The sequence below is a fragment of the Manis pentadactyla genome, chromosome 8 (genome assembly GCF_030020395.1).
Source record: "Manis pentadactyla isolate mManPen7 chromosome 8, mManPen7.hap1, whole genome shotgun sequence".
In the NCBI taxonomy this organism is placed as follows: Eukaryota; Metazoa; Chordata; class Mammalia; order Pholidota; family Manidae; genus Manis; species Manis pentadactyla.
In genome coordinates, this window is record NC_080026.1 from 126,303,613 (window position 1) to 126,324,914 (window position 21,302).

At 33.2% G+C, this 21,302-nt stretch overlaps 1 protein-coding gene across 5 annotated transcripts in view; it reads left to right on the forward strand.

The window, feature by feature from the left end:
* ATRNL1 (attractin like 1) overlaps positions 1-21,302 on the forward strand; it is a 750,424-nt gene that overhangs the window by 532,300 nt on the left and 196,822 nt on the right. The window lies entirely within an intron of this gene.

Genomic DNA, 21,302 nt, shown 5'->3' on the forward strand with positions numbered 1-21,302 from the left:
CTGCCATTTTCAAGGCTCATAGTTTTAATAGCATGACATGAGTTGTAACAGAAGCCACAGGAGAATCTATTAGCCTAGGCAAGAGTGACAGCGGGCTCACCTGGCAGACTTTTCCTGACAGATAGGAGCTGCAGGAATTTAAGGTACAGGTATGGTGGAAGAAACAAAACACCTATATTTAGTCCTTGGAGGGCCCAGTGCCCCTTTGTTAACAATTCACATTTATCTTTCATTAATAAAGTTGAATGTTAAGGGTGGGGGAGATGAGCTTTATTTTAATTGCATAGTTTCATTTTTGAATGTTGAGAATTTTAGAATATAGTGAATATTTTTATTTGTGGTAAAGGCTGTATTGGTGTATTCTTTTATTGCAAATGTAGAAATAAGAGTATGGTGAAAGAGAAATCATTATGTGCAAGTAAATGTGGTATTAGAATCCTGAAATAATGCATGGAATGATTTCTGAAAACTATAACTCCCAGAGATCAAAAATCCACAGATTGTGATTAATGACTAATCAAAGCATTTTGAGGCATAGTAACTTAACTGAATGTTTAAAATTTTTTAATTCATATTTCATATATGGTAAGATGTTTAAGTAGGAAGATTAAGAAACACTGTGGAGTTGAAATATTGTATTTCCTTTTTAAAAACTGTGCTTATGTGACTAATTTCATGTTGCTATTTTCAGATTTTGCTTTTCTTCAAGTAAGGAATATAAAAATAGATTCCTCCAAAGACCTAGGTGCAAATATAATTGATTCTGTCTATAATATTTTAGGCTATTCTGAAAAAAAAAACTAAATTAGACTTCATGGAAACTATACAAAAGGCCAGTGTTTAGAGGACATTTTTCTTTGAAATTTCTTTTAGCTTCTGCATACTTGACTTTTTACTACTGTAGATCACAGATTGCCTTGGAAGCTTAGAACATTAGGAAATTTATGTGTATGTCTTCCATTACTTGGCAAGAAATTAGAAGAGAGACAGAATGATTAAATGAAAGTTACAGTAAGTGCTCTAATTTCATTTTGGCCCCATCTTTTAAATAACTTTAGGGTAAAACCTTTATCAAATAGAAAACCTCGACTATTTGAATGCAATTCTTTTTTTCTCATCTGTTTAAAACATTCTCAAATACTGCTAAACTCAAGTCACAAGAAAAAAATGAATGTAAACAATACATACAGAGGCCAAGGAAGAAAAGGTATAACTAAAGAACTGGGAAACTCACAGACTTAAAGAACAAATTAATTTACATACATATGTGTCACCGTAGTTTGTCAGTTGCTGCTTGCTAGTGCTCATGAAGGTATTGTTAGGAGTACATGTGTTCTTAATCATTCTCTTTGCTTTATTCTTTCCAAATTTTATGTCCTTTACCATTGCGATATTTTTAACCTTAAGTTTTTTTAAAGTTAAAAAATTTCTACCTCCTTTCTTTTAGTTTGCATTTTCTTTCTTGAGAGCCCTTTTATTTCTTTTTTCCCATCTCTCTGTATGCTTTTGTTTTATACCTATCCCTTACAGAAAGTCATTCTGGGAATCTATCTTTCGATTAGTAAACTTAATCTATTTTCTCTGACAATAAATACTGTTCTACCAAGGCTTATTTTAGCTACTCCATGGTGTGTGTGTATGTGTGTGCGTGCGCGTGTGTGGTGGTGGTGGTGGTGGTACTGTCTTTGTTACTAGCTTTACTTCTTTTTGTTTCTTTGCCCTATCTTCTTTTGGGTAAACTAATTTTCTTCTACTAAACTGAGGATTACATATTCTATTTCTACGCTTTTGATTGTTACTCCTTACTTATTAAAATTCATAGTAATGGTTCTCTTTCCCTACCAATGTACATGTTCCTGCTCTGCCCACACCATACAAAATTATGCTCTCAACACTCTTGTGTTCTTCCCTTCCTACATTAGTTAATACTGCCCAGAATTTTTGATCCAGATGTTATGGCTGTACTTTTTTCTTTATCATGGTATATTATAAATAGCAATGAACTTTTTCACCTTCCTTTACATCTTATATCTACTTGCTTACTCATGCATTTCTTTCATTTTTCACTGGAGAAATCCTCCAAGATGATTTTTCAGAGAAATATTGCATGCTTACTCTTTGAGACCTTAAATGCCTACAAGTATATTTATTTTGCCCTCACTTTTAAATAACAGTTTAATTAGATATAAAATTCTGTTTCAAAGTTCTCTTTATCAACACTGTCAAGGTAGTATTCCATTGTCTGAATTCTGATGTCAGTCTGATTCTTTACTTTGCAGATGACCTCTTTTTTCTTTGTGGAGTATTTCAAAATTTTCTCTTTGTTTCTTAGTGTTCTTAAATTTCCCTTAGATGTGTATATATTCTCCTATTTTGTACTCTATCCACCCTTTTCATCTGCAGACCTATAAGTTATTATAATTCTGGCTAATTTTTGTTACTATTTCTTTAAATATTTCTTACTCTTTTCTCTCTCCTAGAAATCTTATTGATACTCTTGACACTTTTTTATCATCTATATTTCTTGACTCTTCTCTCATTATTTCCACTTTTTTATCTCTCCCTGATACGCCTGGCAACATTCTTCAACCTGGCATTCCAGTTTACTAAGTTGTCCTTAGTGTATCTTTTCTGCTTTTCTAACCCATTGACTTCATATTAACAATGATTGTTTTGTGGGAGTGCCTACAATTGGTTTTTCTCTATAATTGCTTGCAGATTCTTCATGTTTCTAATACTCTCCTTATGATTCTGAAACCATTATTATGTTTAATGTAAATACTGTTCTGCACCCTCCATTATATTTGACCTTCTCTAGTGTACATTGTTTCCCTTTTCTACTTCTTTAATAGTACTTAAACTCTCAGAGGTATCCTTCTTTTTTTTTTCCATGTACACATACTTTCTTTGATTTATTAAGAGCCACTTAGCAAAAGGGATAAAACCCTTGACTCTAGATTGTGCCTTTACAGGTGATATAATGGTTGGAGGGGAGGAAGCCGCCCACAGTGTGTAATCTGGGATCCGCCACTGCTGCTCTTTGCCATAGCTGTGCCTTTTACTGTGGAACATGCAGTACCTCCTTCCCAAGCATTATCCTTATCAGGTGGCCACCTCTTTCTGATGTAATTGCCAGGTCAGTAGTTGAGATGGGGGCAAGTGACTGCTTAGGCGATGTCCAGACTCCTGCATGTATTATGGCTACGGGATTCCCTCACCCAGCTGAGCTCTAGAGCTAATCCGTCAAGTTTACAGGCTTGGGCTGGCATTGAGCACATTCTGCTGCTTTCCTGCCCTACAGAAGGTAGGGAGGGCACCAATCCCTCCGAACACTATGGGTTCTGGCCCTCACCTAATGCAGGCTACCATATACTCTCTACAGGAGGCCTACCTACTTTCTTTACCAGTGTTTCTTCAAGATTCTGTATGAATTTTTGAGTATGTCTTAAGAGTCAAAACTTCAGCCTTCCTCTTTCTTTTATGTTACCTGTATGTTTGAATTCAGGGGAGGGGACAAGTGACTTATTCTGGTTTGTCATTTGTTGCCTGTAAGACCATATGTGCAAGTGCTTTGTATTCCATAAAGCATTCTGTCAATGTTAGTAATTGTCATTTTTCTCATTTTTATTATTCATTACATAAATTACTGGCATGCCTCTATTTCTTTTGTGCCACTTGTTTTCAGTGAAATGTCAAAGAAGAAAATTATTTATCTGTATACTCTAATTTAGAAAGCCCTTTCTTTCTGTTGAATCAAGTTCTACTTATTAATGTATAGTATTGTTGATTTTTTGGAAACAGCTTTATTAAAATGTAACTCATACACCTACAATTCATGAATTTAACTTGTATACTTTGATGGTTTTTAGTACATTACAGAGTTGTGTAACCATCACCAAAATCAATTTTAGAACATATTCATCATCCCCAATGGAAACTCTACACCTTTAGCAGTCACCCCCCAAACCCCATCCCATTCTCCCCCAGCACTCTATCTCAGCCCTAGGCACCCTCAGCCCTATGCAAGCGTAATATACTTTATGTCATTTTAGATTTTCCTATTCTACATTTTCATTTCATATGAATGCAGCTGTACAATATATGTTCTTTTCTAACTGGCTTCCTCCTCTTAGCATAACATTTTCAAAGTTGATTCATATTGTGGCTTAATTCCTTTTTATTGCCAAATAATATTCTGTTGTAAGGAGATAGCGCATTTTGTTTATATGTTTATCAGTTGATGGTCATTTGGGTTGTTTCCACTGTTTGGATGTTTTGAGAAATGCTACTATGAATGTTTGTGTACAAATTTCTGTATGGGCATATGCTTTCATTTCTTTTGGGAATGTAACTAAGAATAGAATTGCTGAGTCATATGGTAATTTTTCTTATTTGCCTTTCCTGTTTGAAAGATCTAGGGGCCCTTGTTGAAAATAATTGACCATCATTGTGGGGCTTATTTCTTGGTTCTGAGTACTATTCCACTGATCTGTTGGTCTATCATATGACAGTACCACACTATTTTGATTAGCTTTGTAGTGAGTTTTAGGATTAGAAAATGTGAATCCTCCAGCTTTGTTCTTCTGAAATTGTTTTGGTTCTTCTGGATCCCATGAATTTCCACAATTATTTTAGGATAAGTTTGTCAATTTCTACAAAGAAGCCCACTGGTATTTAGATAAAGCTACATTCAACCTGTAGATCAGTTTGGGGGAATATATAATATTTTAACATTCACTTTATTTAGGAGGTAGTTCTGTTATTTAAATACCTTTATGCTCCATGTTCAAAATCCTAAAATCAATATAAGCTTTATTCATCTTGATAAATGATTATGACTTCTAATATTTAAAATTCCCTATATCCAAATATGTCCAATCATTTCAAGTAAATGGACAACTGAGAAATTTTTTTAAAATACTAGTTGAAAATGTTGCTCAGATTGTTTTAGAGCATATATTGTTTACTTCTTCCTATAAAAATTAAACATCAGAAGTATATCTTAGCAGCTAACGTCTAATTTCTTCCTTTGACACACTTAAAAATATATAAATAGAAGCAGAATATTTTAAATTATACTTCATTTTCTCTTTGCTAAGCATCTGTCTGATATATATATGTGCACATATATACATATACGTGTGAGATTTATTTACCATTATTACGGTACACTGGAAGTTGTTCCAAATCTCTTTTTTATATACATAACTTAGTACAATATGCTTTATTGATTTGCTTACACAGTGAATTCCAAACCTTAGACTTATTCTGAAATCATATTAAGGATTTATTTAAAACTGAAAATCAAAGCAGTTTTATAGCTCCTCTGCTGGGTTTTCTAAAAATTCAGTGTGTAAATTCAAAACAAAGTCATAGGTTAGCTGGCTGTTACTGTTCTATAAATATTTTTGAGTATTTTTAATGCAGTAAGTTTAAGAATGGATTCTTTTAAATTAAATTTGACTCTTATATGGCACTCTGACTTCTGCATCTGTAACATCAAGAGAATGTAAGATATAATATGAAAATGAGTGACTTTGATACATCTATAGGTAATTGTGTAATTCTTTACATGAACGTCCTATTCTATGAAGTAGATGTATTCCTAAAAAATTTTATGTTTAAGTTAATTATATTTTTTAATGAATGAGGAGTATTGAATCTTTACAGGACCCTGTGTAAAACCCTACATGTAAAACCCTTGGTGAGTGAAAAAATTTATAATATGAATAATCACCCTCTAAATTAGCCATTAGCAAGTCTGAATAATTGTATTTTCCTTTTTTATAGTGACATTAAAATACATTATTAAAATTTAATAAGTGTGCTCAAATGTGAATTTATGTACAAACACAATTTATATTAGTTGGTTTTAAACTTACCTTCAAAAGAGAATTATTATTGTAGTAATCGTGTGACCTATATTATATATGTGTGATTTTTCTCCCACCCAGCAATAACATGATCATTTATGGTAATTGTTGCATAGCTTTTTCTTATGGAATGCTTATGTATCAGGAACTATTTTAAGCACTTGAGAAACATCAGGGAACACAACAAAGAACTCTGTCCTTGTAGAGTTTATATTCTAGCAGGGGAAAGGAAGTTGTTTAATATGTTAGGAAGTGGTAAGTCCAATGGCAAAAGAAAAAAATAAAGGGACATGAGGATTTGAGGAAAGCCCCGTGGAGGTCGGGGAGAGTGTTCTGTGTTGAATAGGGCGGTAGCGAGGGCGACCTCACCAAGAAGGTGAGAGGTGAGTCTTAAAAGAGGTGAAGGATTTAACCAAACAGCAGATTCCTGGGGGAAAAAATGTTCCAGCCTAAGAGAATCGCTAGAGCAGCGGCCCTAACGTGGGACATGCCTGTCAAGTTCATGGGATAGCAAGCTGCAGGGCTGGAGTGTAGGCAGATGATACAGGGACTCGCAGACGTCTCTAAAGATTTTGACATTCAGTTCAGAGTGAAGATGAGAGCCAACTATAAGGTGCTGAGAGAGGACTGATATAATCTGACTGCTTTTAAAAGGGTCATTCTACCTTTTGGGTGAGAATAGTTCGAAAGGAGATGTCTTCATATGGTTCCCGGAGAAGCCAGACACAGACAGGGAATTTGTTCATTTGAGATTGAAGAATATGCTGCAAGGGGAGAGAAGCCGTGAAAAGGAAATGGAAGGCAGCTAATACCACTAAGGACAGATAGGACTTAATCCCATTTTTCAGACAAAAAAAAGACAAAGGAGTTGACTGCTCAACTGGCCTTACAAAAAATGTTAGAGAGACTTCTTTAAGGTAAAAAGAAAAAATACTAATTAATAATAAGAAAACATATGAAAGTACAAATCTCACAGGCAAAGGTAAATATATAGTAAAAGGAGTAGATTAATTACTTAGAAAGCTAGTATGAAAGCTAAAAGACAAGAGTAGAATAAATAACTGTAACTATAATAATTAGTAAGTGATACACAAGATAAGATGTAAAATGTGACATCAAAACATAAAATATGGTGGGGGGAGTAAAAATATATGGCTTTAGAATACATGCAGGCTTAAGATATCAATGTAAAATACACTGTTATAAATATGTCATTATAGGTAGCCCTTATACTAACCACATAGCAAAAACCTATAGTAGATACATAAAAGGTAAGGAGAAAGGCATGTGAGCATGTAATTAAAGATACTCATGAAACCACAAAGGAAGACAGCAAGAAAAGAAAGGAACAGAGGAACTACAAAAGAGCCAGAAAACAATGAACAAAATGGCAATAAGCGCATACCTATAAATAATTACCTTAAATGTAAATGGACTAATCAAAAGACTTTAAGAGGCTGAATGGATTAAAAATACTTCTATTTGCTTCCTACATGAGACTCACTTCAATCCTAAAGACACTCACAGACTGAAAGTGAAAGGATGGAGAAAGATATTCCATGCAAATTCAAATGCAAACCAGAAGAAAGCTGGTATAGCTGTACTTATATCAGACAAAATAGGCTTTGAAACAAGACTGTACTAAGAGACAAAGAATAGCATTATATAACAGAAGGGTCAATCCAACAAGAGGATATAACAGTTATAAATACTCATGCACCCAACATAGGAGCATGTAAATATATGAAGTAAATATTAACAAACCTAAAGGGAAAAATAGACAGCAGTATAATACTAGGAAGGGATTTTAATACCCCACATTAATCAATGAATAGGGATAGATCATCCACATGAAAAAACAATAATGAGATACCAACTTTAACCAATATGTTGGACCCGAGGGACTTAACAAATATATACAGAACATTCCATCCAAAAGCAACAGATACATATTATTCTAAAGTACACATGGAATATTCTCCAGAATAGATTCTGTTAGGCCACAAAACAGATTTTAACAAATGTAAGAATTTGAAATCATATCAAGTGTCTTTTCTGACAAAAATAGTATGAAACTAGAAATGAAATGCAAAAAGAAAATTGGAAATTCACAAATATGTGGAGACTAAACAATATGCTACACATGAACAATCAATGGGTCAATAAAGAACTCAAATCAAAATAAAAAAATATCTTGAGATAAACAAAAATAGAAGGTCAACCTACCAAAATTTGTGGGTTGCAGCTAAGGCAGTTCTAAGAAGGACATTCCAGTGATAAATGGCTCCCTCAGGAAATAAGAAAAATCTCAAATTGAAAAACCTAACTTTACACCTCAAGGAACTAGAAAAGAAGAACATGCCCAAAGTTAGTAGAAGGAAGGAAATAACACAGATCAGAGCAGAAATAAATGAAACACAAACTAAGATAGTAGAAAAATCAATGAAACCAAAAGCATGTTCTTTGAAAAGATAAACAAAAGTGGCAAACCCTTCGACTTCTCAAAAAAAATAGAGAGGTATTGAATAAATAAAATCAGAAATAAAAGAGGAGTTGTAATTTATACTGCAGAAATATAAAAAATTATAAAAGACTACTACAATTATGTGCCAACAAATTGGACAACCTAAAAAAAGATAAATTCCTAGAAACATACAACCATTCAAGACTGAATCATGAAGAAATACAAACTCTGAAGTACCAATTACTAACAAGGAGATTGAATCAGTAGTTTAAAAACTCCCTACAAACAAAAGACCATACTCAGACAGCTTCACTGGTAAATTCTACCAACCATTCAAAAAATTCATACCAATACTTCTAAAACTCTTCCAAAAAAAAAGAAGAGGAGGAAACACTTCCAAATTCATCTTAGGGGGCCAGCATTACTCTAATACTAAAATCTGATAGGATACCACAAGAAATTAAAATTAATTATCAGTATTCCTATTGAACATAGATGCAACAATACTCAACAAAATATTAGCAAACCCAATTCAACCAGTGGGATTTATTCCAGAGATGCAAGGATAGTTCAACGTCTGCAAATCAATCACACAATACACCACATTAACAAAATGAAAGATAAAATTATATGATCATCTCAATAGATGCAGAAATTTCATCTGACAAAATACAACACCAATTTATGATAAAAACTCAACTAAGTGGGTACTTAGAGGGAATGTACCTCAAAATAATAATGGTCATATATGGCAAATCCACAGCTACCGTCTTACTCCAATGGTGAAGAGCTGAAAGCTTTTCTTCTAGTTCAAGAACACAGTGACGCCCACTCTCATCGCTTTTATGCAACATAAGTTGGAAGTCCTAGCTATACCAAGTAAACAATAAAAAGAAGCAAAATTCATCCAAACCAGAAAGGAAGAAGTAAAACTGTCATTATTTGCAGATGACATGATCCTACATATAGAAACCCCTAAAGTTTCAACCAAAAACTTATAGCTAATAAATGAATTCAGTAGAGTTGCATGATACAAAACCAATACAGAGAAATCTGTTATGTTTCTATACACTAGCAAACTGCCAGAAAGAGAAATTAAGAAAACAATCCTATTTACAGTTGCATTACAAAGAATAAAATACCTAGGGTAAAATTAATCAAGAAGGTGAAGACCATTACATTAAAAACTGTAAGACATTGATGAGAGAAATTAAGAAATACATAAATAAATGGAAAGATAGCCTGTACTCATGGGTTAGAAGAGTTAGTATTGTTAAAATGTCCATACTAACTAAAGCAATCTACAGATTCAGTACAATCTTTATCAAAATTCCAGTGTATTTTTCACAGAATTAGAGCATTTAATTCTAAAACGTGTGAAACCACAAAAACCCCAAATAATGAAAGCAGTCTTGAGATAAAAAACATAGCCGGAATAATCATGCTTTCTGATTTCAAACTATATTATGGAACTATATTACAAACTGTAGTTTACCATATTACAAACAATAATCAAAACAATATGTTTTGGCATAAACACAGACACATGGATTAATGGAACAGAATAGAGAGCCAGAAATAAACCCACACATATATGGTCAATTAATTTATGAAAAAGGAGCCAAGAATATGCATTGGAGAAAGGATAGTCTTTTCAATAAATTGTGTAGAGGAAACTGGGCTGCAACATGCAAAAGATTGAACTGAACCAATATTTCACAACAGATACAAAAGTTAACTTGAAATAGATTAAAGTTTTGAATGTAAGATCTGAAAATACTCAGCATCACTAATCTCTAGGGTAATGCAAATCAGAACTATCATGAGACATCACCTCGCACCTTCTAGAATGCCTATTATCAAAAGACAAGGAATGAAAAGTTTTGGAGAGGATGTGGAGAAAAGGAAACCCTTGTGCACTCTTCTTGGAAATATAAATTGGTTCAATCGCTTTGGAAAATAGTATGGAGGGTCTTCAAAAACTTAAATATAAAGCTGTCAAATGATCCATCAATTCCACTTCTTTGTGATTTATCTGAAAAAAAACCAACAGAACATTAACTTGAAAAGATATATGCACGCCTTGTTCATTGCAGCATTATTCATAATAACCAAGATACATGTATACACATACACACACACTTATACACACAAGAAAATATTACTCAGCCATAAAATAAAAATGAAATCTTGCGTTTGTGGCAAGATGGAGGGACATCGAAGGCATTACACTAAGTGAAATAAGTCAGAAAGAGAAAGACAAATACCATATGATCTCGCTTATGTGTAGAATCTAAAACAAAAACAAAAAAAGTAAACACACTAAGCTTATAGATAGAACAAATTGTCAATTGTGAGTGAGAAACATGAAATGGGTGAAGGGAGTTAAAAGGCACAAACTTACAGTTTTAAAATAAATAGGTTATGGAGGTGTACTACTATTGCTGCTATAGTTAATAATGTATTGCATATTTGAAAGTTGCTATGAGAGTAAATCTTCAAAGTGCTCATCAGAAAAAAAATCTGTAACTGTATGGTGACAGATATTAATTAGGTTTATTGTGATCATTTCACAATATATACAAATATCAAATCATTATGTTGTACACTTGAAACTAATATAATTTATGTCAGTTGCACTTCATTGATTTTTTTTAAATTATTTCCTCTGACACTAATAACTCTAGAATTTCTGATGCTATTGTATTTATTCATTGAGATGCATAATAGTCTCATTTTTTCTTAATATATCTTTTCAAACAACAAAATATGTACTTAAGTAACTGATAAAAACTGAAAAAATTAAGGGAAAAGCATCTAGTGTCCCTTAAGTGACTTAGATAGGCAGGGCTTGTTAGATCAGGTGTCATACTGAAAGTACAGCGTACAAACAAGTTAATGTATAGCCCTTTACGTTAAAACGATGATATTATTAAAAATGTACATTCTCTGTTCATGGTTTTCTGAGAGAAGTAGTTGTGAGGGGGAGTAGAAGGAGGAGGGAGTTGGCAGTTTTATAAACTTGCATGCATTCTTAAATGTTTGACAGTTTTTTATGGGATATTTTTCCTTGTTTCTATTTTTATTTGTAATTCTTTTTGGCCAACTATTCTTACCTTGCTACTTATAATACTGAAAACTTGGAAACAATTTTAATGGCCAACAATAAAAGATTTGTTAATTTATTTTATCTTACATAATAGTATATACATTGTGATCTAATTTTTGTTAAATATAGGAAAGTATCTGGTCTAATACATTCTTAATAATAGTTTTATCTAGGTGAGTCATATATGGATTATTCTTTTTGCATGTCTGTATTATCCTTCATATGATAGTGTGTATTATTTTTTTTAAACAGTAAATTTTAAAGTAAAAATAAAGTGAAAGTATAAAATGGGTTATTTTTCCCAATTTTTAGACCCTTATGTTAACTCTGCATATATTGGGGACTTGAAATTTTATAAGTTATTCAAAATGAATGTTTCCAATCATCATTTCTGTTTTAGGGAACAAAAACTCATGCATATTGTACATATTCTGGACTTCTCTGTTCACTTTCAACCCACCGTAATTAATTTATCTATGTTTCAATTTTTGAAGTTTTAGATGACCATTGGGGTATATTTACAAGATTAGCTCTTAGGTGTTCAGTAAGCATGCACTAGAGAGAGCTTTCAAGACAGTAGAAATTAGAAATGTGGGTTTATATGCCAAGGTAAGGAGCTTGAACATGATCTTCTTAGGTCATGGGAAAAAGTGAAATGTTCAAATAGAGCTTAAGGTACTATTTTTCAAAATCATTTATATACACTATCTCAATCTCATTGGAGCATCAGGTGAATTTTATCAAATAGGCAAAGCGATTTTGTTCTAATTACCACTGAAGAAACACTCTTCAAGCTTAAGTCCTTTGTTCAAGATTCAGTCACGAGTAGGGCAAGAACCAGGGTCTGAATCTCAGATTGACCCTTGAGTTTCTCTCTTACACCATTCTCCTTTAATTTTTAATTGAAGTATAATTGATAATACAATATTATAATGGTCTCAGGAGTACAACATAGTGATTAATCAATTATACACATTATGAAATGCTCACCACAATAAATGTAGTTACCAACTGTCACTATACAAAGATATCACAATATTATTGACTATTCCCTATGCTGTATTTTCATCCCCAATTTATTTTATAATTGGAAGCTTGTACTTCTTTATCTCCTTCTCCTATTTCACATATTCTTCCACCCCTGTCCTATGAGAACCACCAGTTTGTTCTCTTTGTTTATGAATCTATTTCTGTTTTATTTGTCTGTTCATTTGTTTTACGTTTTAGATTGCACATGTAAGTGAAATCATACGGTGTTTTTCTTTCACTGTCTGACTTAACTTCACTTAGCATAATACCCTCTAAAATCCATCTATGTTGTTGCAAATGGCCAGATTTCATTTTTTTATATGGCTAGTATTCCACTGTATATATGTACCCATCTTCTTTATCCATTTCCATTGATGGACACTTAGGTTTCTTCTGTATCTTGGCTACTGTAAAGAATGCTGCTAAGATTCAAGACGGCGGCATGAGAGAGTGTATCAATGATACCTTAATAAAAAAAAAATACAGACCAAATGGGTATTGAAGGTCAGAAATATTCTAGAGATCAGGGAGATGCCAAAACAGTCATTATCCAAAATTATTCAAAATAAGCAAAATCATCTAGATTTAATCCTCAAAATTATAGTAAACAAAGTAAATGAGCTTTCAGTAAGCATGAATCAAATGTATCTGGTTATTCATAATTTGAGGTTTTCTTTATGATTATTGGCACCATGTTTATTAATTCTCATTCATAAATTTATATTTTGTAAAAAAAATAAACACACTCTGGGGCCCTACCAATTATATCACTATTAGGAGGATAATTTTCTTATCCAAGTATTGAAACTATTAATACTGACAAGCCCATAAAAAATAAATATATCACTCAAAACTTAAAAAAAAAAAGAATGCTGCAGTATGCATAGGGGTACATATGTCTTTTCAAATTAGTGATTTTTCTTGTCTTTGGATAGATTTCCAGAAGTGGAATTACTGGTTCATATTGTATTTCTATTTTTAACTTTTTGAGAAACCTCCATACTGCTTTGCGTAGTGACTCCACCAGTTTACATCCTCACCAACAGTGCACAAGGGTTTCTTGTTAATTTTTGTCTTTTTGATATTATTCCTTCTGACTGGTGTGAGGTGGTATCTCACACCATTCTTTAAATATGATAATTTTGCTTCATACTGAAAATTCATCTTAGGCCCTAACATATCTTTGAAGGGTTTTCTTTTTCTTTTTTTTTTTATTAATTTTATTTTGGTATCATTAATCTACAATTACATGAAGGACATTATGTTTACTAGGCTCCCCCCCTTCACCAAGTCCCCCCCACATACCCGTTCACAGTCACTGTCCATCAGCATAGTAAGATGCTGTAGAATCCCTACTTGTCTTCTCTGTGTTGCACAGCCCTCCCCGTGACCCCCCACATTATACATGCTAATCGTAATGCCCCCTTTCTTTTTTCCCACCCTTCTCCCTCCCTTCCCACCCATCCTCCCCAGTCCCTTTCCCTTTGGTAACTGTTAGTCCTTTCTTGGGTTCTGTGCTTCTGCTGCTGTTTTGTTTCTTCAGTTCTCTTTTGTTCTTATACTCCACATATGAGTGAAATCATTTGGCACTTGTCTTTCTCCGCCTGGCTTATTTCACTGAGCATAGTCCCCTCTAGCTCCATCCATGTTGTTGCAAATGGTAGGATCTGTTTTTTTCTTATAGCTGAGTGATATTCCAGTGTGTATATGTACCACATCTTCTTTATCCACTCATCTACTGATGGGCACTTAGGTTGCTTCCATATCTTGGCTATTGTAAATAGTGCTGCGATAAACATAGGGGTGCATCTGTCTTTTTCAAACTGGAGGGCTGCATTCTTAGGGTAAATTCCTAGAAGTGGAATTCCTGGGTCAAATGGTATTTCTATTTTGAGCATTTTGAGGAACCTCCATACTGCTTTCCACAATGGTTGAACTAATTTACATTCCTACCAGCATTGTAGGAGGGTTCCCCTTTCTCCACAACCTTGCCAACATTTGTTGTTGTTTGTCTTTTGGATGGTAGCCATCCTTACTGGTGTGAGATGATATCTCATTGTGGTTTTAATTTGCATTTCTCTGATGACAAGCGATGTGGAGCATCTTTTCACGTGTCTGTTGGCCATCTGAATTTCTTCTTTAGAGAACTGTCTATTTAGCTCCTCTGCCCATTTTTTAATTGGATTTAAAATTTTTTTTATTTGCTTTTTGTTTGTTGAGGTGTGTGAGCTCTTTATATATTTTGGATGTCAACCCTTTATCAGATCTGTCATTTATGAATATATTCTCCCATACTGTAGGGTTCCTTTTTGTTCTATTGATGGTGTCCTTTGCTGTACAGAAGCTTTTCAGCTTGATATAGTCCCATTTGTTCATTTTTGCTTTTGTTTCCCTTGCCCGGGGAGATATGTTCAAGAAGAGGTCACTCATGTTTATGTCTAAGAGATTTTTTCTATGTTTTTTTCTAAGAGTTTAATGGTTTCATGACTTACATTCAGGTCTTTGATCCATTTTGAATTTACTTTTGTGTATGGGGTTAGACAGTGATCCAGTTTCATTCTCTTACATGTAGCTGTCCAGTTTTGCCAGCACCATCTGTTGAAGAGACTGTCATTTCCCCATTGTATGTCCATGGCCCCTTTATCGAATATTAGTTGGCCATATATGTTTGGGTTAATGTCTGGAGTCTCTATTCTGTTCCGTTGGTCTGTGGCTCTGTTCTTGTGCCAGTACCAAATTGTCTTGATTACTATGGCTTTGTAGTAGAGCTTGAAGTTGGGGAGTGAGATCCCCCCCACTTTATTCTTCCTTCTCAGGATTGCTTTAGCTATTCGGGGTCTTTGGTATTTCCATATGAATTTTTGAACTATTTGTTCCAGTTCATTGAAGAATGCTGTTGGTAGTTTGATAGGGATTGCATCGAATCTGTATATTGCTTTGGGCAGGATGGCCATTTTGACGATATTAATTCTTCCTAGCCAGGAGCATGGGATGAGTTTCCATTTGTTAGTGACTTCTTTAATTTCTCTTAAGAGTGTCTTATAGTTTTCAGGGTATAGGTCTTTCACTTCTTGAAGGGTTTTCTTATAAACCTATTTATAAACAGAATTACTTGAAGTTCATGTAGTATTCTTTGAGTCTAGGTATTCAAATGTGATGAAGAATTGAAGCAGCTCAGCCTACTACAGTGTGTAAGAAACCTCTTGCCCAGTGTAACAGGCACATTGTTTGAGTCCAGGCAGACATAGTGAGCAGCTCTCATGCTAAAAGCATTGCTGACTTCATTCCCAGAGCAGTGTGAGCCCTGTTCTCTACTGTTGCCCACGACCCGTGGCCCCCCTGGTAACTCCATTCCTGCCTAACATATTCATGGACAGTAGCTCCAGTGGTTGGTCTAAGTGGCTTCTATAATTTTCACAAGGTTTCTTATTTTTCAATGTTAAAGCTGTCTTGTGATATTTCATATTTTAATCATTTTATTAACATTTACCATTACCATTCTGATTATATAAATAATAAATCCTCATGGTAGAAAAAAATAATGCAGAAGTCATCAAAATTCAAATTAAAATCTTCCATAATCCTACTACCTGTAAATATCCACCGCCAGAAATTTTATTTCCTTCCAGTAACATTTTCCTTTTACATAGATAAATATTTATAATTGAAATTGTATTTATGTTTACAATAAAATTGAAAGTATATTTTATATGTGATTTTGCCTTCTGTTTTTCTCTTAATAGTATAATAATAAAATATTTTATTTCTAAGTTTGATTCTAAAATGACATGTTGATTATTTTATGGTGCAGCATAATTTATTTGCCTATTTTATTTTCAATTAACTTGATTCTAATTGCACACTGTTATAAATAAGACTATAATTAATTTTTGTTTGTAACTCCCATAAAAGAAAACTGCTAGATCCAAAATGATGACCTTTTATGGGTCTCAAGATATATTGCTTATTTACTTTCCATAAAAGTCCCTACTCATAAGTACCTTTAGTGAGTTATGAGAATTCCTTTTTTCCTGCATCCTTGTCAAAAATGATTTTAAAAGCACTTTTAAAACAATTTTGTTAATTTGATATATTAAATAGTCTATTCTTTAACCATTGTATTTCTCCTGGTTCTTTTTATTGGCCATTATTCCCTTGTCCTCTTCTAGTTTAATAATATTTATTGATAATAATCTGATTACACAAGAAATTCTATATTAGTTCCAGAAAATTTGAAAATGACAGCTTATTCCGTATCTTCTTTCATTTATCTATTGGGACACTCTTTTCTTCTCATTCATAAATCATATGTATTAAACATTTGTGAATTTTCTGTCACAATATTTTCCCCTGTGGATATTGCTAATAAAACTTTCAATTTTCTCTATTACATGCTACTTGGCATATTTTATACTGTGTTAAGGATTCAAGTCTTTGCTTACTTCTAACAATTCTCAATCATTATCACTTTGGATTTTCTTCTGTCCCATTTTCTCTGTTAACCCTTCTGAGATTCTGATCGGATTCATGCTGAACTCACTTATCCTGTAGTCAGAATCTTTCAGCCTCTTGGTTGTGTTTCCCTTTTCCTTCTCTGTTTCTTCTGTCTTATTTCTTTAGAGCCTTATTCAAATTCACTAATTTTTTGTTTAGTAGCATATAATCTGCTTTTTATCCTATCCATTGGTTTACTTTCAACACTTTTTTTTTGTTTTAAAAGTTCTTGGTTTCTTTTTTAGAATCTGCTTAGCAGTTTTTGAAAGTCTCTTTTCTTGCTAGTTTTTATTGAAGTAATATGTCATTCCAAACATAAGTATTTTTATTTTTTATCTGATCATTTCAATATCTGAAATCCTTGGAAATCTAAATCTGTTGTTCATTTCTGTTGGTTCTCAGTCATTGTAGCTTGTTTCCTTGTGTGTTGGGTGGTCTTTGTGATTCCCTGTTTCTTTGATCTTAACCTGTGGTGTCCTAGAGGCCTAAACAAAGAATGACATCCTCCAGAGAGGACTGCTTCTGCCAGAAACCAAGGGCCTGCCGTTATTTTTTAACCCCTTCCAGGGCCCCTGGCAGGAATCTCAAGCTCAGCTTTCCTGTCTTTTGGGTTCCTTGTTATTAGGTTCTGTTGTCAGGGAAATTCTGTTTTCACATTTGCTTGCTGCTCTCTGCTCCTCTTTCCAGTTTTAGCTGATCTTTCTTTCTCCCTGCAATGCTAGCAATGCATAAAAAAGTATTAAGAATGTGGCCACCCTGTAGTAGGAGGACCTTGCTTGGATTATGGTTTGTCTCCTATAGCAGCTAAGGTTTCCTGGGCACAGGTTCTCTCTGCTGGGATTGCTGTTCCTCTCCCTGGCATTGGCTTGTTATTATCTTTGTCACCACTTTGAAACTCCAATTTAGGTAACCTCTGAGGGGGTGGCAAGCAACTGGGTGGGGAGGGTTCTCACTACTTGTTAATGGACTAATGGTATAGAAAACCAATTTCCTACTGACCTTGCAATCTCTAAGGCTCAGAAATAGGGAGGCTAATGTTCTTAGCCCCTGGGGGCCAGAGAATCCAAGGATAGCTGTTCTAGAGACAATATTGCCCTTTCCCTTGGTGTTTACAAGTCTCTCCAGACCACTTCTCTGTAAAGTCCTTACCCTGAGCCTTGGTGCCAACTTCTGTGCACTTGCCCAGTCCCAAGAGTGCAGCATTAAGCATGAGTTCCCTCAGCCAGAACTTCTACAGGACCCAAGCCCTATCTGTGCATAGTTACCCATAGGCCCCAGGTGCCATTTGCCTCAAAGAGGGAGATGATTTTCAGTTGGTAGTAGAAAGAAGGAAACTTGTTAAAGTCACATTTTCTCATTTTCTGTATAACAAATGCTTTAGAATATAAAGACTTTCTTACTTTATTTTATTTTATTTTATTTTATTTTATTTTTTTTTTAGATAATTATTTTTTATTGAAGGGTAGTTGACACACAGTATTACATTACATTAGTTTCAGGTGTACAACACAGTGATTCAACATTTATATACATGATAATTCTAGGTACCAGCTATCACCATACCAAGTTGTTACAATATTTTGACTATATTCCTTATGCTATACATTACATCCTGGTTACTTATTTATTTTACAATTGGAAGTGTGTACTTTTTCTTGGTTGTTGTTGTTAGGGCATCTCTCATATTTATTGATCAAATGGTTGTTAACAACAATAAAATTCTGTATAGGGGAGTCAATGCTCAATGCACAATCATTAATCCACCCCAAGCCTAATTTTCGTCAGTCTCCAATCTTCTGAAGCATAACGAACAAGTTCTTACATGGAGAACAAATTCTTACATAGTGAATAAGTTACATGGTGAAGAGTACAAGGGCAGTCATCACAGAAACTTTTGGTTTTGCTCATGCATTATGAACTATAAACAGTCAGTTCAAATATGAATACACAAGACTTTCTTATTTTAGAAAAATGTTCAGGACAAATAGATTTTTTTGGGCACATCTTTGGTTCTTGAAGTAAGGAAGGATCTGGATTTCCATTGTGTTATAGGATTTTCTTCATCTTTCTTTCAAAATTATAAAAGACCTTTCTTCACCAGAATCATTCAGCAGACAGTGTTTTCAAATTTTTTTAGAAATATAGCATTTGGAATTATCATGAATTTCATAATTGAATGGAACATGAATTAAGAATTGAAAGTGATTCTTCAGAATTAGCATCAGGTGAATAGAACCTCTTAACTTGGTATGACTCCATTACTTAAATTGTTGGAATCTTCATGATCCTTAATTAATATAATCAGTAGTCATAATATGTTTAAGCATGAGAAATGCCATCTGTTTGTAATTTTTAATAAATATCTTTATAAATGCCCTAAGTGAACTGTACTTATAAGGAAAATACTGCTAGCATCTATCATGCAGAATTCAGTGAGTTCAAAGCTAAATGTATATATTTATATTTCCTATACACTTTCAAAATAAAAATTAAAGAAGTGGAAGTTTTCATTGAGCTATTAAAACTTCACAGTTGTCTTATCTTAAATCATTTAAAGTGAAAATATCTTTCATATTTTCTTATCATAGTTAACTATGATGGAGAAAAATGTAAAGATGAAAATGAACAGAAGATGAACCTAGTTTCACCTCATAGGGTCTCATATGATAAACAGAAACATTTTCAAATACAAAGGCTTATAACCCTGATCACCCTTTTTCATACTGGCTATCATTTAGCAGAAAAATGCACTACTTAAAGATACTTTCAGATCACAGTTGAAGTAATGCTTGCATAAATTATTTTTACGCAGTCTTACAAGTAAGGAGAAGCTGTATAAAGTAAAGGTATAATCTAATTTATCAGAAAATTATAAATGCAGTTTAGCAATTCTTGGGGCTAGTGTTTCAGCTGTGAGTTAAAAAAGACTGAATTTACAAACCCTCCCCTATCTTTCACTTACTCCCAGATAAAACAAATACTATATTGCACCCATGAAAAAAGATTGTGTTTAACAGAATGGACAGATTACATCTGCTAAAACCAAGAATATTTTACAATCTGTAGAGCGTTTTTGAGTACTGTCAACCACTTTCAACATTCATTCCTTGTATATATGTTAAAAATAACTTCATATATTAACATAAAACTAATATTAGTATCTTATACTGAGTACTCATAATAACAACACAAATCTAGTTATAATATTTTGCCTCCATTTCCCTAACTTTTTAGATTGCCTTGAAGGATTTGTTGTGTGTCTAGTCATATGCAATAGTTATTTTCTGATTTTTGTTTGAATATTTTATTAGTTCCTTACAACAGTTGCCATTTCATTAAAGTTATGTTTCTGCTTAATGTATTTTTTACTAACATTTCATGTAAAATGGGTTACTAATTTAACCTGTATTTCCACCTTCTTTCCATTACATGCATTAGTTGAAAATCTGTCAGGTTCATATCCTCAATGTGATAACTGACTATGAGAATCCTATAAAATGTTGTTAAATCAAGTAGAGATCTTATAAAGAGAAATCTCAGATATTAGAAATGTAGTATTAGATATTTTATATGTAGAATCTAAGAAAGCAATGTTATATATGTTAGCTAAGTAAACATTTTCATATGTTCTCATAGTTTTCTTTCTTAGAAAATAAAATAGCATCTAGGTTAAAATTTAGAGTATTAAATCTGAAAATTTACCTCAAATCTTAATAGACATTTTCCTTTAAATCAAGTGTTATAGTTCTATACTGTTCATGCAAGAGATCTTTGTTCATTTATACCTTATGATTTTGTTCATATTTATTATAAGCATCCTTTAATTTTTAGTTCATAAAGGCTCTGAATTAACCATTAATGGCATCTGAAAATAGGGTAGACTAAATATCAGCTAGATAAGAGTTTATGTACAGTATTTTATGAGGAAGGACTCTTTTTTTTCAGGCCTTTCTCATCTCCAACACTTTCAGATTTTAGAAATCAAAAGCAAAAATTGCCCAATTTCATTTTTCCATATTTCATAATATAAAGTCTATCTTAGAAAGAAGCTCTACATACTATGACAAACATACTATGAAAAAATAATTTACCAAACTTACTGTATGTAAAGTAGTTGAGGAGATAGATATGAGATAGACATTGTCTCTACCTTCCAGAAACTTCCAAATTAATAAGGAAGGTAAGGCATGTAAAAATACTCCTACTAATTTTGCTCTCTTAGATTTATTAAAGATCATTAGTAATTTATTAAAGATTAATATTGAAGATTAATGCTAATGGGAAAATAAATGCAAAGGAGAGGGAAAAATAATTTAAAACTCAGATGTTGTTA